Here is a 27,138-nt window from a genome sequence, read left to right as displayed (position 1 = left end):
TGGTGTTTGCTTTTACATGGTATGAAACAAAATGATGTGGCCAAATACTCCTGTTGTATGCTTCAGCAATGTTTTTGCAACAGTGCCTTGGTCTGAAATGGTTTACCTTAGTATATTCAACAATTACTTCCAAACCTGCTGTATTATTTCTGCTGCAGCACTCAAGATCTAAAGACTCTTTAACCTAATAACAGGAGAGGAAGAGTTAAAGCATTGCTAAAAAAGATAATCCTTTTTTTTTGCTGTGTTTTTCTTGTTTTGTATCTGTAGTGAACATTTCCAAATTAGAAAGGATACTATTTTCATGCAATAAGGCATATATTAAAGCCTACTTGGCTTTAGCTCTGTAGTAACCCTCTTTTGGGTCTTGCTCCTGTCCCTCTCAGCACTACTTAGATATACTGTTGTGAATCTTCAGTGTCATTTTAGCTCATGTCAGAGTCACACACTGTTACTGATGAATCACAGAAGTTTTTAAAATTCTAGCTGTTACTGTAGCTAAGAAGTATTATAGCTTTCTCCAGGTCAAAGGAAGACCATTACCTTCTCTGAAAATTAGACCTTAACTGCTGTCAATTCACAGGCCTAAATCCTACTTCTACAAAGTACAGATTAACCCAAACCAGACAGTTGGAGCTGTAAGAAGCACTAGTGAAGTGGTAAAGAAGAAAAAAGAGGGTCTAAATCTTAGAGCCATCATATCTGCTTATTTTGATCTTTATTTGTTTCCCTGTTTTGAAGATAGAAAGTAATTGGGCTCCTTGGTTTTCACAGTATGAACACTTATAAAACATTATTTAGTCTGATTTTTAGCAGATTTTGAAACATGTTTTGTAAACAGTGTAACACAACAGAGCAGAATCAGTTGAGTCATTGCTTTCATTCTCAGTCAAAGTTCTGTATTTCCCATCTTGGTGGCATGCTAGATACGTACCCCATGGGGACCACAATGGTGATATAATTATCATTGTTTTCTAACTCTCTCACCCAAGAAATGTACTGCCTTTCTCTGAGGAGGAACTGAAAGTCTTGGTAAATGGAATCTTCCCAAATATCCAAGGATGAGAGTAACACAGTGTCAAACTGCTCAAGCAGTTTGCCTTTATGCAGCTGCAAGGATGATCAAAATTATTGTAGGACAGGCAAGTCATTATTGTATGTAACATCATAACCTGGAAGCAATGATATAAACTGGATAGTACTATAAAGAAGACCAGGCTTTTATTTTCAGCCTCAATAACTACTGTTCCCCAGATATCTATTTTCCATGAGATGGCAAATGAAGGAACATGTTAATTCATACTCATATCCTCTCTTTTTTTCAAGGAAGTTTAAAATAGCTCTGCAGGGACATTTCAGAGTCAGAAAGGTACAACTTCAACATTTTGCAAAAGTGTGGGTCCCTTTGCCTTGGCCATAAAGATGGTCGCTAGAGGAAAAGAGTTGTTTAGGTTTCTTGCAGTCAATATTTTTTTAGAATATACATAGGATATCTAGAACTGAATGATTCTGCATATTGTGACATCTAGCTCTAAAGTAATAGTGATACTATTAGTAGTGCTAGCCATTGCAATTTTAAAAAGGATAAAGAATGGAACCACAATCTTATAAATCTACAGACATGTGGGGATAAAAGAGCATCAAAATAGTCTTTAAATGCTTATGATTCAGGGGACAATGCTCTTGCCTTTGGAAAACAAAAACAAAACTGAAAAACCGATTTGTAGTTTTACTAGAAAAAGCTGATCAGAGTTCTCTGCCTCCAGAATAATTCTTGCAGAACATGGTAGTGTGAAGACTATTTCAGCAACCAGGACACCCCAAGAAAACAGGTACAAAGAATGTTAATGCATTTTCTACTGAATTTGAATTGCCTCAAGCAATGTGACTGACATGCGCTGACAGAGCTACGAATTAGATACAGCTAAACTTCAACTTTTTTCCTAAGTTTTTAACCAGACCTATTCCTGCAGAAGGTATCTCACAGCTTCCAATTTATATACCTACCTTGCTACCAGCAAAATGTTTTCCATTGCCTGTTACAACTGGCATAAGGATTTTCTTATGTTTAATTGAATGGGAAAGTTGGTAAATAACAACAAAATTAATCAGTTAGAGATGAAATCCACAGAAGGGACTTTTAGATACTGCTATTCACCAGGATCCAGTCAGATGCCAAGGCTCTTTGGGGAGAGTGGGGCATGTAAGAGCAGGCTTTGCAGAGGCTGACATACTTCTTGGAGAGCCCCCAAGGCCAGGCAACAGGAGATGCTGCACACAGAATTCCAGCTTTCCCTAGAGTTGTGTTGTATTCACATCCCTCACCTAGACTGGAGAGCGAGGTAAAGGCAAAGACCAAGCAAAGAAAGAAGAGTGTATATGAGACTTTTAAGTAAAGTTTATTTGGAAAGAGAATGGTAGAGTTCTATTCCCTGCTTGGTTTAACATAAAGTTTCATCTCTCTCCTTCCAGACAAGTTCCTTAATCTCAAGGCCAATGGCTTGACAACTATATAATTATTTCATTCAAAATGGAACATTTTCCCCGGAAATACTCAGAGGCTCCTGTCATCCCAGAATTCCCTAGGGCACTCTTCAGAAATTTTTGGAGAGAGATTTTAAACCAGATTTCTCTTGGACAAAATGAGGGGAAAAAACAGGTTTTTTAGCCCCAAGGGAATGATCTAGCTGCTGAGGTGTTGGGAAAAAGCATGAAGAAGCCAGTGTGAAAGAACAGTCAGGAACTCCAGGAATCCTCACATCTAAATCTTTCACAAAACACATGGCTGACTGAAATATGGGGACCACAGTCCCAAAGGCTCCACTGAGACTTGTGGAAAAAAGTTTTGAATAGAGATTGTTTTAGCTCTGCTTCCTTTTTTCCTTTTTGTTTTTTACTGTTGTTAAACCATTTTTATTTGTAGCTGTTGTTAAACCATCTCTTTCTCAGCCATTGGTTGGTTTTCTTCTCAGAACTTTATATGTTTATATGATTAATACCAGATTCATGAGTAGGGTCCTTTCCAGAACTTCTTTTCTCCTCCTATGGTTGTGTTGTCGACTTTTGGTTGTCCACAAAACTCTCTTTTTTTGTAGAGATTCTTCAGTATTTGCAAAACAGTAAAGAAAATGAGGATGAGATTTCTGAGGGAGTTCTTACGATGATCTTAAGCTGGAATGAAACAGAAAAAGATAGAGGCCTTGCTTTCAAACCTGCTAGTTGAATCATGTATATCCAGGACATTCCCAGAAGGTATTTGTCTAAACTGAGTTTTAAAAACTTTTCCCAAAAGAAATTCCACAACCTTAAAAGGAGATTGCTAGACTGAAGAAAGACCAGAAAATATGAAATCTTAGAATAGTCTTGTTTTCAGAAGATACATGCTCAGGCCTCCATAAAAAACACACACTTTCTTTAGACGTCTGTCAGTTATCCAGTAGTTTTACAGAACCACTGGTTTTCAAAATCACATTTATATATGAGCTCCCTGCACCAAAGAACTTACTGTAGAGTTAGATTACATACAGTACAGATAAGAAATTACTCATCTGAGCAACAAGCCACAAGTAGGTGAACTGAGAGTTTGAAGTTAGCTCTTAATTATTTCATTCCTCTGATTTATCTGTAAGAGTTCTGGCTTTGGTTGGGGCAGGGTTGCAGGGTTGGGGCAAATTCCTTCTTTCTGGCCCTTCTTGACTGTTCTTTTGTTGTTCAATGTGAGCATCACAAAAGTATATTTTGAGGAAGTTTTCAGTAAAGCAAGGAGGGATGAAAATACTGACACCCGAGTGGAAGCAGGAGGAAAGGCACTTCCCTTCCTGGGCACAAAAGATGCAAAAAGAACAGAACAGACCCTACCAGTAACTTTTATATGGCCTCTAATGTCATAATAGTTGAGTCACCATTGCTAGCACGCTTACCCTTACTACCAGCTATTCTCCATAGAGCAGAACAGGCCCCCAACACACCAGGACAGGGGATGGTTAGAAGGAAATGTACACGGAGATTTTCTTCTAGTCTGGTAGGGTAGGCATGCCTGGGCCTCCACTACACTGGCAAGAAAGGAGAGGGAAGTGCCCAAAGAATCAGTGCCCCACTGTTTTTAGGTGAAAAGAAGACTTTCTGGGAGTGGGACATTCTCCTGGGACTGGAAAGGAGCAGCAGCAACAGCAGCAACTCCAAGATTATGAAGACGAAGAAGGACTGAAAAGTGACTGCTTTGTCAGGGATGCTTTTTAACATATTTAGTCCATATGAAGAAAGAACAAGGACTGGAAAAAGCAATAGTGGGCCTTTTAACTGAAGAATGTAAAGTCTGTAACTTATAAATAATAAACTTGGCACAAAGGAAGCATATGACAAAGCTGGAAATTGAACAAAAGGTGTCACAAACCACAGGAAAGCAAAAAAAGATAGTAGTATAATAGTATAGTCCTACAGCATAGTGGGCACCAGTGAGTTGTACCAGGCCTTTTGTAACATAAAAGACTTGCATCTAAAGCCGAATTTGACAAGATGCCTATGCAGGGGTTTCTAGAGAGGCCAGGCAGGATTTGAATAAGGAATAAGGAAAAGATCATTGGATACTGGATTTTGGTGATCAGATGGTGACTCTGTTGTTATACACAGAATGAGCAATAAGGACACTGCTGGCCAGCAACAAAAAGGTCTAATGTTTTTACATAAGCCATGTTCATCCTGGGTAGTTTCTTATTCAGTTCTCAAAATATATCAGGTGATTTGCCGCATGTATCATTGTTTCTCTCCAAGGAGTATTATAGCCAACGAAGCAAGCTACTGTAAGTTACGGGTACTGAGCCAAAGTTTCAGTAGCTTCATTTTTTTTCTTACATTGTTATGTGGCATCTTCCTGTAAATGTAAAGTGCTACAGACTGTTGTCCAGCTGGAAAGCCACTCTTCTCAGCCAAACTAAAACAGTTAAATTGCTCAGTGGTAGCAGGAATGAGTGTCTGTGAATTTCATGGGCTGGTGACTGGGGCATCCTGCCAGTCCCAAACAGCTTGTGAAGTGAAGAACATTATCAGTAGGAAGTAATGTAAATTCTTTACCGTTGTCTACAGCCTTACTTTTTGAAGTTGCTAATGCTGAACTTGGTTACTACTCTGGAGTGTAGAGCAGTAACTATCGCCTCTTTCATAATATTGGAAGGTAAGGCAAATAAAAAATTGTGCTTGTATGCAATGTTTAGTTTAATGGCAGATACTAAAGTTGGAGAAGGTGAGTCAGCTGGAGTATATTTGTTATAGTGCTAATGCTTGTTTTCTCAAGGTCTGAGCTAGCTGAACAAGATCCAAGAAGTTTAAATTATTAACATTGTTAAAAATCATCAAGTTCCTAATATTCAAAAACAGCCGAAGACTTTCAAGATAAAGAGGAATGCTGGAAAAAGGAAAACAACAAATTTCCTGACTGCTCTGTAAAACTGAAGTAGAAAAGCCATTCTGGGTTGCCTAAACAATTGTAGGAACCAAAGAGTCTGGAAAATTTCATTTCATGTCTAACAAAGTAAGACAAAAAGTTCCCGTGATCCAAAGTGCTACATCGTCAAGTACAGCTTTTTTAAGTCTCCAGAATTACAACTGAACAAGATTTCTAAAGTAAAATTGTTGGGAAAAAAAAGAAAGTAAAAAGGACAGAACATTTTTATCTCATTAATAGTCTTTTACATTAACAAAAAGGTAAGACAGAAATGAATTCATGGAATGTTTCAGTTCACTGGGTTTTAGATCTTTTCTCGGAAGAAAAAAATTGTTAAAAATGTTTGTCTGGATCTACTGAAGAGTACAGCCTGTCAGGCTCAGCAGAGCACTTGATCATATACTTAATTTGAAACATGTGAGCAGGCCTATTGATTTCATTAGGCTTTATAATTAATCAGGAATGATTACTAAAGCATTTACATCAATTCCTACAAAACTAAACTTGCCTGGTGAATAAGTATTTCAAACACATTAATCCTTCTTTCCTCCATAAACTAATCTAATTTCTTCACCACACCTGTAAGGAACTTTTTTCATCAGAAAAGAGAATTGTGATTGTAAAATGGAACCTGGAAAATGATAAAATAAAATGGAAAAGAAAAAAAAAAAAGGAAAACTATTTGCTAAAGAAATATGTCAAACTTGTAGCCCAAGAATCTGGTATTGTAAATAACTTAAAAGTAATTTTTCTTGGGTGAGCTCAGATGAAAGATTCCCAGTGGGCTCTGAGGATGACTTTTCTTTGAAACCTTTTTAATTTTAGAATTCCTTGTCCCCAGTAAACTGTGTAAATCTTACTTGAAATGTATTTTTCAAAATAGTACTGTTAAATACACATCAGTAAGTTCTCTTCTCAGTCCTTCACATCTTTCCTGCTAGCTTCAAGCAGTAGTTTCTTGTGTGTCCAAAAACACAAACATACTCTGTTGCAATCTTTCTTGAGCAACATGAGCCTTACTTAAACTGGCACTAAATATACTGACAGCACTAAAATACAAATAAAACAGAAAAAACCAATCATACAATAGTAACTTAAATCCTAAGCCAGCTGCCCACAGGCTAGAAAAACAATTGGTTTTACAGTAAAATTAGAAACTTAAAACCCAAATATTTTCTGACTAAAAGAGGAACAAGAAGAAATGTATGTATAAAGGCATGCTCCTTTGTCATTGTTCACCTTCATCTGCTTCTGACCCCCCATGGCATAATATTATATTCCAGGAAAATGGCTGTTTTCACCCTTTCCACTTGTTCCAACATTCCCATATTTCTGATATTTTGTTACCACTGATGCAAAAAAGAAAGAAAAAAAGAAAATAAAGGAGGAAAAAAACAGTACTCATAGCTAAAATTATACGGTCAAGGAGCTAACAATTAAACAAGAAATACACAGCCTTAGTTGTCCAGCATCAAACCCTTACCTTCAGGCTATAGGACTGTTTGTAAGAGGGAAAAGGAAAGCTTCTTGCCTCCCTCTCTGTATACTGGGAGGAAGACAGTTAGTTTGACACATGCACTGCAAATTCCTCAGATCCACCAAACTCTACCTACACTGTCAGTCAGGCTGAGTCTCCTCTTAGGGTCTCATCCTAGCCTTTTCTTTCAGACCGTCATGAGCAGCTACAAGGAAGGAGTCATTGTGGCTCTTTCTTGGTTCAGATATCGTGGCACTGACCTTACTTGTTTTTTGGGAAGGGCTTGATAGTTGTTGCAGTTTGGGGACTAGTTGCCCTTTATTTCACTTATAATGAAATCAACATAGACCTGCTTTCATTTATAGTCAGAAAGCTGGCAAAAGTCTATTGTCAGCCTCAAAGAATAAAAGAAAAATAAGTAAAAGCATGAGTTAATTCCCTTACCTCCATCTTCTCTAAAGAGAAAATAATACTAAAGAAAGGGACAGGCTAAAAACTGTGAGACTCTTAAAAATAAAGATGAAGAAAGTATTTTATCTGACCTTTGGATTCTGTAGTTCAGGGAAATGCTCCATCCCATTTTCAGAATTTTCCCTGAAAAATTTTCACAGAAGCTAGAAATTTTCTTTTCCATTTTAAGGAAAATTGAGCTTTTGACCTTTCAGTTATCTCTAGAAGACACTGTTATGAGACTCAGGTGAAGCAGAAGTGGGGTCACAGGCCTGATAAATAACCCTTCCTCGGACAAATGGAAATTCCTGAAAGCCCCACTAGAGGAGACACACAGAAGTCAGTGTGAGTTGTGGTCTGACTGAGGAAGATGGACACAACTGATATGTCTTATGCTTAGTCAGCGGTTAATCAGAGGCCTGTTTTGGAGACTGTAGCCTAAAAAAATTCTTAATATAATATTCGGTCTAACAAAAAGGGAAATGAATTTATGGGAGAAGGATAGAAAGAGAAAGCTATAAAGCTGCATGTAGGGACCATCACGTTCCCAGACAGATTACTAAAAGTTGCTAAGCTAGGATGTTCATTGCTAATTTGGCTTAGTGTTGAACTTGAGAAATATAAAGATCATAGTACTCCATCTAAAGATATTTTGTGTTCTAAAGCCTGTGCTGAGATGTTGCACACCTAAAACAAGGTTACAGATACATATTCAACTAATCTCCTTGGATGTAGAGGTATTTCAGTGTCTAATGCAGCACCCAGAGAATTTTCCTCAGTGGACAGGGTGGTGGGGTATATGTCCTTGTGCATCCACATGTTGCAGTGCAAACATTTATCCTTCCCAAATGGGATAGATTTATCTGAAATAAGGGAGCACTGTACTTGCGTGACTGTTCAAGTGCAATTATTTCAGCTGAAAAACAAAATTAAACCAATCCCCTACATCAAAGTTGCACAGACAAAGCCATTTTGTGTAGATTCAGCCTTACTCAAAGAAAGCAGAGCTGACAACATTCTACAAATCAGAAATCTTTTATTTCGCATTTTTCTCTTGGATTGATTTTTGTTTTGGAACTAAACACTATTTAACTTCAAAAATATTCTGACCAAGCTCTACCATATGACAGGCTATAAACACAGAATCTACAAGAGCTGTTTTAATTCTCTTCTAAAAGTCAGGCACTTTTATTTAGCCGGGCAGCCATATAGATGTTTCTCTGGATCTAATGCTGGGAAAAAAGATTTCACAATGTGATACCATGGTAAATATTAGCAGGCTTTCTGTAGGCACTATTAATATATAAAGCCCTGTGTTCTCACGTGACATTGTGGTATTACTCTGCTAACAGAAAGTAAACTCTGGTTTATAAGCTGCACAGAATAGTGAGCAAACGCAGTTGGCATTTCCTGAAGAAATAAAAAAAGTACCATGAAGTAACTAACCATAGAACAAAATTAAAACACGGATCTATTTTCCATGAAGACCCCCAAGGACTTTTTGCTGTCTCATCAATATGTATGGTGCTCTGTTGTGGGTAGGAAACATTAGTGCGCCCTCATCATAATCCCACCCATGTCTAAAATCACCCAGATAATGTGTCTGCTTACTCTGCAAATGTGGGTTTGCTCGCTTCTGAGGTGCTGGCCTCCTCTTAACCTGCTCACAGTGCAACAGTACCAGGTGCTGAACTGTCTTTACTGCTGTTTCCCAAATTACACTCTCAAATCCAGGCACAAAACAGGTAAGTGGAAAAACTCTTGGAGTTCCCTTGCTCCTCAGAGGACCTTTCTCACTTAGGGACTCCTACCATGCACCTGCAGGGTTTTTTTCCTATGCAGCATGTGTGGGAGCATAGTCAGGCTGGCCAGCAGCCTCCCCAGATTACAGCACAGCGATAAATAGCTGCAGAGCATCCTCTGCATTTCCTTGAACCAGAGCTATTTATGGAGCCAAGATAGTTTCTGAAAACAATAAACCCCATGGAAAACCTTACTTTTCTGCTCCTTGTGAAATAGTTCCATAGTTAGAGTCTATTAATCATACATTAGTTTTATCCAGAGGTTAAAAGGGGTGGCCAGGTAGGCGGTCTTACGTTGTTTGGTTTCGTGGTATTATAAAGTTTTCATCATGAATCCACAATGACTATGCTTATATTTTTAGAGAGGTGTAAGAATTGTGTTGGATTACTGCATTCTTCAGCTCTTTATTCCCGTCACCTAGGACTTTCTAAAGGTAAAGATGTTTTGATCCTATTTGGGCTATCATCACCAAACCTTACTGTTACTCATCCCACACCCTTCCATTCTGGGGGGAATGGGGGAATATCACACATAAGAAATTCCAATGGCCAGTCCTTACGAACCTCTTTAGTCACCGCTCTGTAATTGAAAGTGGAAGTAAAATGGTAGGGACAAATTTTCAATATTTTTTTGACATCAGACACAGGAATAAATTCTCAGGAGGCTTTCTGAGTGCTGCAGAATTCTCAAAAATCAGTCACATATTAGGGTGTCCCACTGAGCACTACTGCATACAAAGCTTTCCAAATTCTGGACAGCCAACTCCAGTCATGAAAAAAACAGTCCCTGCCAACTTTGTCACACCGTACAGCTAACAATATTCATTTCCGTATTTTTTAAGTCCTGAAATACTACTGTGAAAATGAAGTCCTGGAATACTAGCCAGTAGAAATTTGGCTATTTCTACTGCAGCTGGTACGGTATCAAATTTAACATTGAAAACAAAAATTAAAAACAGTTTCTTATTTTGTTATAGCAGTTGCATAAAGAAACAGTGACAAGTCTTGACAACTTCTGGTTTCACTCTCCCATGTGAATTAATGCACTTCTCACTCTTTGACACAGATTATGCAGTTACCAGTAACAAAGCTTTCAGTATAAACCAAACCTTTCTGAAACTGAAATGTCTCAAGTCTAAAGTAACCTCACTTAATTGACAGATAATGGATTCCCCTGTTTAATAAAATAAAATGGGATTTGAAAAAGGAAAAACAAAATTCACTAGTACTCAGATAAAAAAAGTTTTCTGATCCACAATTAGCTAAATAAACATGGTAAACTGCATACTTGCATAATACCTGGATTATATGGAGTGGGTTTTCTAAACTGCTTGGCTTTCTACTAAAAAATTTGAGGAGGAGTGAGAAAGAGAATTATCTGGAATAATTGATATTACCAATTGCTCTTTAAGGGTAAAGATCATGTTCTGAGGAACATTTGGGGACTTGATACAGACTATATGCTTTGCATGGCTTTTTTTAAAGGCTCCTATGTGCAGTACAACAGTCATAAGCTTATCTATTAAATTCTGTAGATGGTTCAAAACCTCTATAGAGTATTTTCTATTAAGTGCTAAGAAAAGATATTTCCCTAAAGCTGTATTGATTTACATAATAAATGCCCAGCTCTATATATTTCCTTTTTTAAAGGGAATTTTTCCAATTCCAATGGCTGTGGACTCAGGCCCTTGTTAAACAGCCTGAATGGTGTTAAGTACTTGCAATGCCACCTGAATTACCTAGAGAAGTAGGTAAGACTGGCTCCAACAACAGTTCCATGTATGATTCTACGTGAGGCACAGATGCAAAATCCCCATTATCTAAAGAATAACATACAGATGCAGGAAAATGCATTTTAAACATATCTGGTATGATTAAGTTCAGGGTAGTTAATATGCTGTTGCTGCATTTGCCTTCATAACTATCTGTACCTGTGTGGTGTTATATAAAAAAGTTGCTGGCACTTTTGGGAGTGATCACATTACTTGTGTATCAATGATACAAATAATAAGCAAATAAATATTAGTAGAGCCATACATCCAACCATCTCTTAGCTGCTAGTACAATGCTAGTACAATGTTTCTCAGGAATACAGGGAAAACAATTTTAAAATGTTTTAGAACATTTTCAACTGTTTTCCTGGTACTGCTCTTTTGTCTCTCTGCAACTGGAAAACCAGCTTACCTCAAGCTGAAAATACCAGCCAATTGGAGGAAGATAACAATCAGCCTAGTACAAAACCTTAAACTTTTGCCATTCAGTCCTACAGGACTTTAAACTAATATCTTATCCTTGTAACAGCATACTATAGGCTGCATATAAAAATGTAAGATGTCAACCACTGTTCTGGACTTCTGTTGTAGGGCATGTCTGTATTATACAATGGACCACGATACAGAAATAACTGAGCTATCTAGTTCCACACCAGGAAACAGTTTGGCAGTGTCAGCAAAGAGGTGTACTCAAGTTAACTAGTACTGTGGAGACCTGCTGATGTGACCATTGCCCTTCAGGGACTTGTGCTTAGTTCTGCCCCTCAGTTTGGCCAAGGAAATGGGAGAAGAAGGCAGTGAAGGAAGGGTCCTACTGCAGATGTTTTCATCAGAAATGTTTCTTTCCCAATCATGAAGTGACAAGATGGTTAAACCTGTGGTGGCATGCTGAGGAAGGATTTTGTACAATCTTAAGAGCTGCAACAGCTTTCTCCCTATTCAAGGGGGAAGCACTAGAGGAACTCATCCTCAGGGAAGAGGTCATCAACTGAATAAATCCTGCTGCTTCTTGCAGGAGGTGCATGTTCACATAGCCTCCCTGTACCCCATATCTATAGATGCTCTTGTTTTTCTTCCAACTGACTTCCAAAGGTATAATCCTGTCTGGATTGCAAATAATGGAAAATTTGTGGGTGGAAACTTGGAAAAGATGGGACCAGTGGATCTTCTTGCCCCTTCCTCCCTTAAACAGACCTCTGTCATTAATTCCCCTCATTTATAAAAGCTAATTTAAGCTTCACTGACTGCAGTATTATAGCAAAGACAGAATGTCATCCCATAGGAGTTTTCACAGGCATATAAACTAAAACATCTTAAAATCTCTGAAAAAATAGTCAGGAGTAGTTTTTATGTATCATTTTGCAGTTTGAAGTATAAAATTTCATTATTTATTTGGGGCAGAAATGATTCCCGTATTTATTTAGAACCAAGATTCCCAGATTATGAGTGTGATTCATCTCTTATCTCGGGTTAAGATGGCTTGTCAGACACACGATCTGTCACTTCTTCATTCACTTTTCCAGGGAGCAGTCACTAATCCTACATCACATCAGTGGAATTTATGAGGGGAGGAGCAAATAAAAAAGTAATTCCATGTCTTGGAGGAAAGAAGAAGACATTTGTCTGAAAGGTTGGCTTTATTTTAGAAATGGCAGCTGTTTGGAACTGTTGACAGATTGGGAATGCTGGAAATTGTCCCAGGCCGGCTGGATTAGTGATCTGGGTTCAGGTGAAGTGGTCAAAGATGCTTTATAAATGCCATTTACCACATGGATATCACCACTACACAGCATTATAGGTAATACAGTTATTTTTATAACATGCAACTGAGTTATTCTGGATAAGTCCCATATAGGTCAGGGATGTGTGCTTTTCTATTATCCTTCTCCCCTTTTGCTGCAGTAATTGCAATAATTTGAAACATTCATACTACCACTCCTAACTGAATTCGAGTGGGCTGAAGGCAAGATATCTGGGATGGGTAGTAAAGAAATAGCTCCTTTAGTCAAGAAATCACTTTCAATCATTTCCACTTCATATTTCCTGTGAGCTGAATACATTGATCAGATTCATGGTCACGTAGTAAGGAACTTTCCAGGGAAGAGAAATGAAATGACTGAACAAGAACTGGAAGGGAGAGAAAGAAGAAGGTTCATCTATTTATGAGATTTCGATACTTTCATTTCTCCTTGCACTCTGCTCTGCTACACTATCATGCATGTTTCCAGAGCACAAATAGGGTCCAATCTTAAATGTAAACAAAGGGAAATGGAAAAACATTCTTCCTATATGCAGATATGACATGAAATATCTAATTTAGTCAATTAAATATTGTATAGAAAGAGAAAAATGTTGAAGACCTATTCTTTTTGGCAGTCTGCATGTATTGAACTGATTCCCCTTGACTGTCTTCTGTGATGGCCAGAAAATCATGTTTTGTCTTGTAGATTCCCTCAGTTTCCTGATGACCACAAGTACATCTCCCAGCAGAAGAAGATTTAAACAGAATCTTAGTAACATTTCACTGGCATTACTGGTTGGTAGTCCAGAGTGAATAAACCATCTTACGCAGACTTAGCAGAACAGTCCTGTGGACTTTCCAAAGAGCAACATTGAGCACTAAATACCTGTGCTGCACTAAAACCTGCTAGAGCCTTTCCCTTTTACCTGATAGTTCCCAAATGAACAATAACTCATAGGGTCTACCTGCTTCTCAGAAACTAACTTTTCATTCAGGGCAACTTCTATCTTCCACTGCTCCTGTCCCATAGGAATCAATGTGCACTATAATGTTGCCTAAAGACTTGTTTGCTGTTCTGCAGGCTCCTCTTTACCATACTGTCGTACCAGAGTTTGTTCAGTGCCTCTTCCAGCTCAATAGCCTCCGCTTGTGCCAAAGTCCTCAGAAATGCTTGACAGAAAGCTCTGCCAAGCATTGTCTTACCCTACACAGGCAACATGGCTTGTGTAAATTTAAATTTGCAAATGCCAACTGCATACCAATAAACTTAGTTGTTAAGATCCACATGAAAAGTGAACACAGGTGAGGAAGCTTCTGACAAGAATCCAGTGTTTTAAGCTATGATCCAGGTATTTTTTATGGTTGAAACTGAATAGATCAGCTAGATTATTCACAAGTTATTAGTGAAGATTCTCCTCTCTGGTTCTGAATCAGTTGGCAAAACACAGTAGTTTTCCCAGCATCCTCTGCCTAAGTCCAATGTGCTGTAAAGGACTACACTGAACTTGTGTGGCACAATACAGAGGATATCAAAAGGCTGCTGTACCTTTTATTCTCACTGGGCCCTTTAGAGTCACAAATCCATAAAGTAACAATGTTCTGGGAAGAGTTCATACATCCACTGTTGAAGTAAGAACCATGTTTTCACACAGCTGTAATAAACAGCTTACAGAAGAGCCTAGACTTGATTATATTTCTTAAGTGCATTTGCTTCTTTCTTTCTGTACCTATTTTTTTGCAACTCAGTTTGAAAAGTTGTTCAGAAAATTTTCTGTCATTCCAGAACTCAAATTCAAATCATGTGTTGACAGGAAGACTGTAGTTTTCAGATTTTCAGGAGTACACCCTGCCCCGTTCTTACCTACACAGGTGACAAAAATACTTAAAACCTCAGCCATTATTGTTCTGAATTATAAGAGTACTACAAATACTCTGCAACAGTTGCTATCTCAGCTATTCACTCTTGTCCAAAAATGTAATTAAACAGCGGACACATAATATTTTACATGCTGGACAAGGCAGCTTTGACACAATACAGTAATATTAATGTATTTTATGGAAACTAAGCAATATTCAGACAGGTGCATATGACTTATGGACTGCTTTAGGCAAAGCATCATTTTGAGACTAGGAAGTTTAAAGTATATTTTTAGCCTCTATTTAACTGTTATTAAATGTTATACACAATTAAGTTGAATTAATCTAATTAGACTTCAACTGACAAGGGTTTCCAGTTGGCTTAGGTTTTGCAGGGACCATTTCATACATGCCTGTAAACATTAACCTTTTCTTTGAGCAGCTGAACTCAGAAAAGATGCCCCACTAAGAGATCATATCATATACAGTATAGTCTGATGATAATCCTGACCACTGAAAGGTCAAGAGTTTCCATTATTTTTCAGTATTCGTAATACCACAGGGAGATTTTTTCTTTGTGTTGGTCAGGTAAAACTATGTTTGGTGAGTGTCCTCTTCTTTGTTTCTGTTTCTGAATCTTGAATTATTAATTGCATATACAGTAAAGCTGAAGGAGATCCAAAAAGATATTCTGCGCTTCAAAGAGGATTTAACTTCTTTCCCCCCTCCAAATTGTATTTACAAACAGGGCCAAATTATGTATTATTCAATGGGAATATTTAGCGAGGAACAGTCAAATTTGCCCATATGTGCATACAAAATCTATATGTATATTTACATAATATGTGTATGCATATGCACAGTCTATGCTTTAAAAGTCTATGTAAAAGTTCACTCTAAAGAACTGCTGAGAAAATGAAAGCAGCAGTTATTTTGTTTACTTTCAGGCCACTCAAAATTCTTACTGATTTTATGGCTAAATTCTCAAATTTCTCTTTAGTTCAAATAATGCTTGTGTTTCTCATTGGAAGAAACAAGTCAATGGGACCACAAGCATTAAGAAGCACTGTTCTCAAGGCACAACAGATGCTTTGAGATATATTGCTTAATCACATTAAAGAATAGGCTTTGTCTAAGCAGAGGTTTTAGGACTTTATCTATTTCAAACAAAAACATACACCCAAGTAAGGAAATGTGATTTGCTAGGAATGTCTTTCCAGCTCCATTGCTGTTTTTTTGATCTTAGGTAGGTCAGCCAGTTCTTCGGTACATCTATTTCCTATTCAATTTTTAATCTTCCTTATTTACTTTAGGACGTCTTTCTTTCAGGGCAAGGATTATGTTTAATTGTGTGTTTGAACAGTGCACAACACTCGCATCCCAGTGAAGACCTGTGAGCACCCTGATAACTTTACTCAACCATCTTAATTGTTTCCTCAGTCTCTCATTATAGCCCTTGATGTTACATCGTGCTTGGTGTTGGCATATTGAAACATGAATGTTCCTGTGTTTCCCAATAAATAGCCCAAGTAAACTGCCTTCCAAATACACAGTGGCTAGAAGGTGATGATCTGCTTGGCAACCAGGCACACAGAGCTTATTCAAAAGCCCTTAACAGGCATTAGGCATGAATTAAAAGAAAGGAGGAGAGGGATGAATGCTGCAACACTCTAACCCACAGACTGGAGAAAGGACAGCTGAAGGTTCACCGAAACCACATTTCTCAAGGCTTTTCCAAGCAGAGAAAGTGCATAGTATTTAGCCTTCTTCTCAGGTGGCTGATCAATAATAATAGGCTCTCAGGTTCCTCTCTCTGCTCCCAGGACTGTTTTAACAATCATGTAAAACGTGCACACATTCTAAGGCGGAGGGTCTGGCATCCCTGTTTTTTTACCCTTTCTAACCAAATGCCTGAACCCTTGAGCTAGAGTCAGGTTTCTTCTCGGCTGTCCTCCCGGCCCATGATGCTAGTATTTCTGGCTGCACTTCAAGAGAAAGGGTGGAAACAACTTAACCAGAATACCTTATGGCTTGGGCATTTCACTAACATGTGAGAGATATGGGTTCAAGCATTCTTTCATCAAGCAAGTTTCACAAAAACACAAAAACTCCTAATTCCCACATGAATTAATGGAGTATTATGCAAAAGTGTGAGTGCTGAAGCTCCCCCACACCACCTATATGTTGTTACATCTAGCTTCTTCATAGATTAAGGTGGCATTTTTATGTCTATCTGCCTAAATTTGAACTACAGCAGAGCATGATGCATGATACATTGCCTCTCCCAAACAGGCATTTTCAATCATTCAGAGAGCTTCCAGGCTAAGTACAGAGATGGTATACCAGGCAGTGTTAATCTTGTCCACATGTAAAACAAAAAATCATTGCAGAAGATGATAAAACAGTGATGGCCTGTGGTTACTTATGGTCATTTCATGGGCTATAATAGTCTGGCATTTTTGTTGTTCTAATATTTTTTTAGGAAACAGAACGAAAGTTCAGAAAAAGCTGGGATTGGGATAAGTTAAATTTTAAAAAGATATGAGTTTTTTGTGATTGATTGCCTTTATGGCCTACCTTCAATTATTTCAGAAGTTTTTTTGCCTGTACAAAATCTACTAAGTATAGCACTCTGTGACCAACATTATAGTTTTACTCCTTCTACAGACAAATAAAACAAAGTATTTGTATAAATGCAGTCAACTTCCTCAGAATTATTTCCAAACAACAATCTTGATCAGTGTTAGGTTAAACTTCCATCAGATAGATACAGTATGAAGGCCCAAGTTCTGCCACTCTTATGTAGAGCAACAGTTTAATCTGGGAGCAGCATTCCGGAAAGTCATGACACTGTCACTATATTTAAGTAAAGCACATGTTCAGGTGAATCAGGACCCTTAGATGTGCAGGTGAGAGGTGCCACAGATACTTTTGCATTTGCAACATCTAATATAGCTATGTTCCTGTGGTCTTAATGTCCCAAAGCCATAACAGAAATTAAAGATTGCTGGCAGACTCCACTGGAAATATGAGACAGGTGTCCAAAGGCTTACTATTTATTCAGACACCTAAATACAAATAATCCCGTCATGTACCACTTTTACCCATAGGCTAAAACACATAGTTTTACAGTAAGGTCATACTTGTCCTCCTGTTTTGGAAACATAATCTGTCCTTTAAGATTTGCAATTCATTGCCTTCTAGCTGAGGGTTTATAAAACTCTCCATTCCACTTTCGAAGAATTCAAAAGCTTCTTAAGACTTAAGATTGTTTTCTTTTGGATGGAGTAAGGATTAAGTCTGGTCTAAAAAAATGTCCATTACAGTGTATATATACATACATATAGATATATAAATACACACAGATCTATTTCTCATGAATATTTGAGAAGATAGAACTTCCTGTTGTGAAGGCCAGAATAACAGAAGCACTGGCAAACAACACAGGTAGATGTGTATCACCTTTATAAACACCACTGGGAAGGGCTTTGAACTAATATTAATAGCTATGCTGAAATTCAGTGTTAGAATTCAGCAGAGTTCAGAAATGATTAAAATACCTGTGTGATTCAGCTTAAATTTCTTCCTTTTTCATATTCCTCTCCCAGTCCAACACCAAAATGCTGGGTGAAGCTCAGGTAAAGTGGACGAGGTCTAGGTAAGCATACAAACTGCTGGACACTTATTCTGTATAGGTGTCTGATCCTAGCCTACAATATGTGTCTTCTACCTTCCTTCAGAGTGCAAGGGTCACAATGTTGATTTCAAGAGCAAACTTTGGAGCTTTTCTTTGCAAGGAGAATTACCTGAAGAGAGTGGAGTTTGCTTAGTGCAATGCCCTTCTGCAGCAGTGGCGCAATGGATCAGACGAGTGAGTCTCAGTGGGGTGGCTTGTGCTGTATTAATTTCTGCCTAACCTAACTAGCCTGCATGGGCCATAACAACTGAGACAGCTGACCTATTGTATCCATCCAAAGCTTAGAAATCCCTGCTCCCTGAAGGGCCCTAGAAGGTCTGACCAAAAGAATCAGGCCATTTATTTTTAAGCATATGTCATATTTGAAAAATCAAACTTGTTTCAGAACCCCCTCCTAACGTTCGTCAAGCTGTTACTTGCTTAGGTGAATCACCACTGGGAGAGTTACACCGCTTTAGTGCATTCTTGTTACGGTCTCCTTTAAAAGAGAAATGGGCACCACTGTTTGAATTTTTCATGATACTGAAACCAAGAAATCAAACCCCAAACTCAAACTCCAACTTGCTCATGGACAAAGGGTGCTTTGAGGTCTCGAGGGGTGTTTTACTCCCCCTACTTTCTTGCACTTCGCAGCCAATCAGATCTCACTGTACTAGGGAAAAGGAAGCAGAGACAGTTCCAGAGGGAGCTCCACCGCTGTGTACAGGATGCAATACAAGCTTGCAGCGTAATGTGGCCCTGGAGTACGAGATGACCCTTTTTTGTTCTCCCTCAGAAGCTCAGACCCTTGTTTACATTTACATACCCAGCAGATCTGCTCTGAAGTGCCGGCAGGAGGACAGGGTGGGCAGGGAGAGGAGAAGCAAAGTGGAAGTGATGTTGAAGAAGAAAGGCTTTTGAGGTGGCACGACACTAACTCTCAGAAGGGGAGGAGAGGGAACATAAGAGTAGTTAAAGACACCAGAGGACTGGCTGATGCAGGCAGGACCACCAAATATTGCAGATGCTTCTGATTCTAGAGGGTGCTATGATTTTGCTTTGGTCTCTGTCTTTCCTTTAATTCTATATTCACATTTGTCTAAGATCTTGCCTTATAATCTAAAAAAGGTAAAGAATAGTGCTTAATTTGGAGTTCTATTCTCACAAAAGTACTATATTTAATAGCAGACTTCAGCCTGACAAGAAACTACTGTCTGGAGGAAAGATTCAACTCAAGGCAAAATCTTTTGATTCCTCAACTTATTTTAGTAAACAGATTGTTACAGTCAAGAATATTCTGATCTAATGCTAAGCATTGATAAATCTCAGATAATCCTAACATTCAGGGAGCCTTTCTCTCCACTGGAGAGATCTCACCCAAGTACAGAATTGAGCTTTTCCAAATTTACCCTGTGTAAAAGCAGAACTGAACCCAGAGATTATTTGTTCCCTATTCTTCTGAAGACCTCCTGTATGAATTTGGGAAAATTGTTTAAACTCTGTTCCTGTGTTTGGGGACCTCACTGGATCAAACATCTGAATTTTCAAATGCCCTGTCTGACCTAGACTATAAACTCTCTGGATCGTGGACTGCCTTCGCTGATAAATCTCTGCACAGCATTAGCACAATGGGGTCTGATTACCTGCCTTTAGATTTTAATAAAAGGCTCTAAATATAAATATTAGGAGGCATAATAGCATGTCATATCGTATCAATGACTGGAGCTAAATGGAGTCACCCTACAAGACTTTGTGTGGAGAGCCTGCAGAGATTCTGCAATAAAGAGGGATATATAAATGCAAAGTAGTCGCAGATTTTCCAGAGCTTCAGGTTTATTCTGTCTCCTTAAACAACAAGTAAGCAGGACGAATAGAATGACGGCCATAAAATGAGTGCCCTTTTTAATCAGAAAACATGCAGTAAACCAGCTGCCCCTTTAGGATCAAAGAGACTATTAAAAATGAAAGGTATTATTACTGTTATTGTAAGGTTTTATTAGTAGCATATATCAATAGCTCTTCTCATGGAACAAGTTGCTGTAAATACCCAGCTAACTTGCAAACAACTATATTGTTTATGCCACACGGCTGACCAGGCATTACCTTCTGCTGCTCTTTTATCTATTCTATTTTATGCTATTGAACCTAGGCTACAGAAGATGTTTTTTCAGATAACAGGGATGTAAAACATCCTCCAATATAGAGTGCTAGTAACAGCAAACCTACTAATATTAGGACAAATTTATCTCTGCTAAAATCTGAGATTCTACTTATCCACCCCTCTCACTGTTTACTTAAAGGGCTAAATAAACCTGAAGGTCTGTCTCCAGAAAGTCGGAGATATAGCAACACTCTGCATTTCTCTCTCCTGTCCTATCAGTAGGCTACATTTAGTAGAATTATGCCAGATGCTTCTGGGTTCATGTTAGCTGTTCTGCAAAGCTGAGAGACAAACTAAGGGAAAACTGTTAGACAGGATAGTCCCAGGGAGAGCCTAAAATCAAAATATAACAGTATTTTAAAAAGAAATTGCATTTTGAAACCTTTTATATTTCCTCTATAGGAAAGACAGATGTGGCATCACCAAGGTGTGAATATGCAAATGTCTGAGGAATAAATACTTTCCTAATTACTATTTTCACCTTTCCAGGGTGCAGAGACAAAGTAGTTGGCTTTTATTTCCACCCGTTTGCCTTTTGCCAGCGTGGGGATTGTGGCTGGACTTCCTGTGCTTCAGGGGGCTCCTGAGTACTGAAGTGATTCAGGCTGGCAGCCCTGCCTTTTGCTAGGAGCCTGCCTTGTATGCTTATCTAGCTGGGGAAATTACTTTCACTCCTTTTTTTTAGGGTGCAGAGGATATGAGCTGGGTCATGAAATGAGGGTGCTTTGCTTCTGGATCTGAACCCTAGCCTTTCTCTTTCCAAGCCTTTATCCCTCTTTTTGTCCCCTCTTTCTCTGTCTTTTTGTTCTTCCTAATCATTGGATTAGATGATAATTCAGGATGGAAGGGACCTTAAGAGGTCTCTAGTCCAACCTCTTGCTCAAAGCAGGGCCAGCTGTGAGGTCAGGCCAGATTGCTCAGGGTTTTTATCTGGCCTGCTCTTGAAACCTTCCAAGGACGAGCCTGCACAGCCTCTCTGGGCAACCTGCTCCAATGCCAGATTGTCCTTGTGGGGAAAAAAGTTTCCCTTATATCCAGTCTGAACCTCTCTTGTTTCAACCTATGCCTGTTGTTTCTTGTCCCCCCACTACGTGCCACTGTGAATAACTTGGCTCTGTCTACTCAGTGACCTCTCCACAGGCACTGGGAGGCTGCTTTCAGGTTCCCCTGAAAAGCTGCCTCTTTTCCAGGCCACACAAGCCCTATTCCCTCAGCCTCTCCTCACAGGGCTAATAGTCCAGACCCCCCCAGCCATCTTGGTGGCCTCCGCTGGAGTCGCTCCTGTCTGTCAATGTCTTTTTTGTACTGGAGGCCCCAAAACTGCATGCAATACGGTAGATGTGGTCTAATGAGGACTGAGTAAAGGGGAATAAGGAATATCCTTGATCTACTGGTTATGCTTCTGGTGAAATAGCTCAGGATACTGTTGGACTCCTTTGCTGCCAAGGCACATTGCTGGCTCAGTTTGTTTTGTTTCCAGATGCAGGACTTTGCATGTGTCCTCACTGAGTTTCATATGGTTCATGTTGGCTCATTCCTCCAACTTGCCTAGGTTTCTCTGGATGGCAGCTCTGCGCTTGAGTATAGCAGCTGGTCTTCCCAGTTTGGTGTTATTTGGAAACTTAATGAAATGCACTCCACCACATCCTCCAGGTCATTGTTAAAGACACTAAATAGGACAGGTCCAGGACATACCCCTGCTGTGCTCCACATGTTACTGGCCTTCTGGTAGAGTCAATCCATTAGCCACTACGCTATGAACCTGATCATCTTGTCTACTCACCCACACTGTGAAAGTGTCAAAAGCCTTGCTAAAGCTGAGGTAAATGACATCCTTTGTTCTCCCTTCATCCACAAATGCAGTAATTTTAACAGCAATCAGTTGGTCAGGTGTGATTTACACTCAATAAATCCATGCTGATTGTTCCCAATCACCTTCTCCTCCTTGATGTGCCCAGAAATGTGCTCCAAGAGGACTTACTCCATGACTTTTCCCAGGGACTGAAGAGGTTGATTGGCCTGTAGATCCCCTACAGTTCTAGACTGTCCCTTTTGGCCTTTTTTGAAGATAGGTGCAACATCTGACTTTCTCTGTTGGGAACCTCCTTTGATCACCCCAACCTTTCAAAGATGATAGGAGAGTGGCCTTCCAAGAACATCATCCAGTTTCTCTCAGTACAAGTAGATGCAGCCCATCGGATCCGATTGGAGTGGTACGGGCTGGAGTTCTTGCAAGTAAACTATGACCTGACTGTGACCTGATTGTGATCCCACTGCTGATAGTTCTCCTTCTTGAACCTCTTCTTTAAGCAAGGCCTGGGAGCTCTTGTTGATGAAGACTGAGTCAAAAAAGGTATTGAGTATCTCAGCCTTATCTTGTCCACTGTCCTTAAATCACCCACCCCATTCAGCAACAGACCCACACTTTCCTTCTTCAGCCTGCTACTACTAGCATAGTGGTAGAGGCTATTTTTGTTTCCCTTGACATCCCTTGCAAGCTGCAACTCCATTTGATCTTTGACTCCTTTTTGCACTGGAGTTCCTTCATAAGTTCCTTGCTTACCCAAGCCAGTCTCCTGATACATCTACTTGTCTTCCTGTGTATTGGTATGGACTGTTTCTGTGCTTGGAGGACATTGTCAATGAATATCTCCAAGCTTTTCTGGTCTCCTTTGCACTTCAGAGCTGCTTTACATGGGATCCCATCCACCAGTTTCCAGAAAAAGCTTAAATCGGCTCTGCTAAAGTCCAGGGTCTATAATTTGCTAGTCTCTTTCTGCAGGATGTTGAACTCCTGTTTCATGGTCACTACAGCCAAGGCTACTGTTGATTATCACGTCCCCAGTTCTTCCTTCTTAGTGAAGAGCAGGTCCAGCTGTACATCACCCATGGTTGGTCCATCTAGTATCTGTATCAAGAAGGTATCCCTGACACCCTCCTTGACTGCTTGTGTCCTGCTCTGTTGCCCTCATAGCAGATAACAGGGAAGGGCCTGTTAAAGGGCCTCATAAGAACCAGGGTCTGTGATACTTCCTGGGTTATTTAAAGAAGGCTTCATCCACTTCCTCACCCTGCCATGGCTGATCAATAGCACACTCCCACCACACTGTCACCCTTACTGGCCTCTCCTCTGATCCTGGCCCACAGGCTCTCAAACAGATTGAAGTCTGTCCCATAGAGGAGCTGCATACATCCAAGCTTCTACTTTACATAAAGGGTGACACCTCCACCCCAGCCTTGTCCTGCATTTACTGAATAGCATATATCCAGCAATCCCAAGCACTTCAGTCCTGCGACCTGCCCCACCACATCTCAGGTGTTCCAGCAAAGTCGTAATCCTGTGACTGCACGTGGAGCCTGCCTTTTTCCCCTGGCTGCATGCATTTGTGTACACACACTTGAGGTGGGCCTCCTTTCACTCTGTTTTATCACTCCCAAGGTCTGTCTGGTACACATTGCCCTGATGTCAACCTAGTAGAGTCAGCTCATCAGTAAAAGTGGAGTAATGTGGCTAAATGAAAGCTAAGGTGGATAGATGATATGGATGTATAGATGCAGATATAGATATACATACAGATACTCATACCTATAGAGATATGGATTTAGACAGGTGTGTGTGTGTAATGCAAATGAACAACTTTGGAAGACAAATTCAGCTACACTTGAAAAACTAATACAGCTGAGACTCCTCTGAATATGCAAACGCTATGGAACATGCGGAGGATATACAATGGAAAGCTGTACTGCCAAACACGTTATAAAATGAGGCTGATACCTTCATGAATGTTTCCCTAATTAACAGACAGTTTTTGAATAATAATGATCTCTGCATTCCCCAAAATAAAATTCCCTGTTAGACAGTTTGCTTGATGTGACGTACAGTAATTTTTTCAACTCAGAAATATAAAGCAGACCTCTTCATGATATTTTAGCTTTTCACTCCAGAAGTTATTTGTTGCTTTCCTCTTTCCTACCATGCAGATTCTAAAAAGGTCACTGATAGGTTTTTTGTTCTCCAGTTAAAAGCCTAAGTAATACAATGTCACTAGCTATGACAGTTTTCTCCATGTTTTTAAATATCATTTACGTCAATCTTGTTAAAAACGCATAACCATTGATGCATTATAATTATTGCAGTTTTCTAAAAGTTATCTATTAAAATAAACCTCTAAAACAATTTTATCATATATGTAATAATACCCGGTTGATTAACATCCCTAGATTTTTAGGAATCAGTGTATGATGCATTCTAAACTTTATGCTTTTATTTCTTTCATAGGTCCCTATAGTTGGTTTCAGTTGGCTGAAGGGTGGGTTTGTGAGCAAGGCTTGACAGGCTTGGTAAGTTTAATTTGCTCTATTAACAGCTCTAATATGTTACCTTAAGATATTTTAAAGGGTGTGCTTACTTTATCAATGAAGAAAAGAAAAGAGTTCCTAGCACATAGTTCAAAAGTGTCTCATTAACATAGATACATGATCAGCTAAATTTTGTTATCCTGCACTCGGAACAGAGGACTGGAATTAAAGTAGCAGAAAATGGTCTAGTAACAGGTAATCTTCTGAGATCATTCCCTTCTCCTGGTTTCATGAAGTGTAAATACTGGTTACTGATCAGAAATAATAATAATATTGTGGCAGCTCCTTGGAGTTTGAAAGTAAAACTTTCTGAAAGACTTTTCAGAAAAAGTCTATTCGGCACTAAAATCACAAGACAATCAAACATGAAAACATTGCAGGCAGTCATATGGCTTGTAATCTTCTATTTGCAGCAGTGGATTTGCTAACTTGCCTTGCTTTATATTTTACAATGCTGTTCAAGGCTAAACAAACTGAAATTATTCTGTCTTTTGTCTGTCTGTCCTTACTATTCTCACAATGAAGTCACTAACCATGAAATTAAGTCTACAAGAAAATTTCCCAAGCAGAGTGTGAGCAAGATGAATAATGCATTGCTCATAACTTAAACTGAGTAATGTTCACTGTCTATAGTTACCACTGCAGAAAAAGTGCAGTAAGAATAAGAAATTCTCACAGTGGCTAAGCTAAGTATTAATGGACTTAAAACTGTCATCAGACACATTAGATTCATAATTGTATTTCTGAGTTACTCCCATTCCAGAAGAATGACTGCAAACTGAACATTAAGCATTATTGGAGCATTTATCCCCTTCATGAGAATGGACACTATTCAGTATTATTGCCGAATGGTATGAATGCCAAATGCTTTTAATCCGTTTTCTACATAATTTGTTACTAATCTGTCACCAAAATGATAGCTAACCCTGTTCAACCTTATCATTTCAGCTACTGAAGAAAGCACCAAAGGAATTTGAGAGTGGAACCAGGGTACAGATGCCAATGGCAAGGGTCAGCTGCCTCAGATTTTCTGCTGCTCCTGCGGGCATTTCGGCTACTAATACGTTCATTATGAGCTACACATGAACATCACTGTGAACATGTTTATGTTGATATGTAAGGGTTAATAATTAGCTGGTATTTATCCGTCAAACATTCTTAGGTGTATTTCAGTTTGGTAAAAAACATTAATACTTTTTCTGATTAAGTCTCAGCCAGTTGCTTTTGTTTTTACAAATAGAGTATTCAAAAGTTCTGAAATCGAAAGTATTATTTGTTATATATCTTAAATACAACTTCAATCAGTTGCATAGTATTTATCCTGTACTTAAGTGAGGCTACTGAACTAGGTGAGTCAGAGAACTCAGGCAGCCATAGAGATTCAGACTTCTTCCTTGCTATGTCACAAAAAAATTGCCTAGAAGAACCTCTTCTTCCTGTGAACATACATAATCAGTTGTCCATAAGCACAGGCCAGTCAGACCCTGCAAACAAAACTGTCTTCAGATTGATGTTTGACTCATTCAAGATTTCATCCTCGCTTTGCATAGACTAGCAGTAGAACTTTCCCACATCCCTTTTACATTTTTAATTTTGTAAGAGAAATGAAAAACTTCAGACACAAAGCCCTACAGCTCTGTTCAGTGGTAAAGGAAAAAAATATCATGGTCAAAAAAAGGGACTGAAAGACTTTTCATATTAAAAAAAAAAAGAATATTGGGTTGCAAAGAGAAAAGAGGGCTCCAATAGGAAGAAAATATTGTTGTCAATGACATTCATCACTAATAAGGAATGTAAAGGAAACTGGAGAAGACACAGAATCAGTGGCAGGACAGGCATCAATGTGGATATAAAACCAAGGGCATAAAATTATTTAGAGATTGCTCAGGGGAAGCTAGATAAATAAGAGACAAAAGTAAAAGATATCCCCAGGTATATATGAATATTAGGGTTCTTTCCCATAATTCAAAACACAAAATGAAGTCACTTGTAATTAAAAAGCTTTCACAAAATTTTCAGGATAGGGTGATTACTGAAACATTTCAGTGCCCGTTCCAACCACTGGACAGCAAGCCTCTTGGAACAAAAACTGTGTCATCTCATATGTCATACAACTGTCAGCACAGTGAGGTACCAATCTTGACCATTGTGCATGATTCCAGTATAAATAAAGATAAAAATGGTAACAGTAATAGTTAGAAGCCAATACTGAAATTCTTTCCATTTTTACTTTGTGAACCAGGACTTCAGGACACGCAATGTAGAAGTGGGAAACAGCAAGGAGGTATTGTTTTTTTCCATTACTATCTTCACTATTTATCATAAATGAATTATATATAAATCCTACCTGCTTACAGACCACACACCTTCTATTCTGACCTTGCTATGACTCATTATTTTATT

General features: G+C 38.9%; 2 long non-coding RNA genes across 2 annotated transcripts in view; one reads left to right on the top strand and one right to left on the bottom strand.

Annotated features, from left to right (window-relative positions):
- LOC112997342 (uncharacterized) overlaps positions 1-27,138 on the bottom strand; it is a 240,492-nt gene that overhangs the window by 131,285 nt on the left and 82,069 nt on the right. The window contains exon 2 of the long non-coding RNA XR_010388545.1: positions 3,000-3,171. This is a non-coding gene — a long non-coding RNA (uncharacterized LOC112997342). The remainder of the gene's footprint in view (positions 1-2,999; positions 3,172-27,138) is intronic.
- LOC112997339 (uncharacterized) overlaps positions 1-27,138 on the top strand; it is a 325,493-nt gene that overhangs the window by 295,387 nt on the left and 2,968 nt on the right. The window contains exons 22-24 of the long non-coding RNA XR_010388544.1: positions 24,656-24,717; positions 25,684-25,851; positions 26,978-27,019. This is a non-coding gene — a long non-coding RNA (uncharacterized LOC112997339). The remainder of the gene's footprint in view (positions 1-24,655; positions 24,718-25,683; positions 25,852-26,977; positions 27,020-27,138) is intronic.

Source organism: Dromaius novaehollandiae, chromosome 3, assembly GCF_036370855.1.
Source record: "Dromaius novaehollandiae isolate bDroNov1 chromosome 3, bDroNov1.hap1, whole genome shotgun sequence".
Lineage (NCBI taxonomy): Eukaryota > Metazoa > Chordata > Aves > Casuariiformes > Dromaiidae > Dromaius > Dromaius novaehollandiae.
This window is presented reverse-complemented; position numbering and strand designations above follow the sequence as displayed.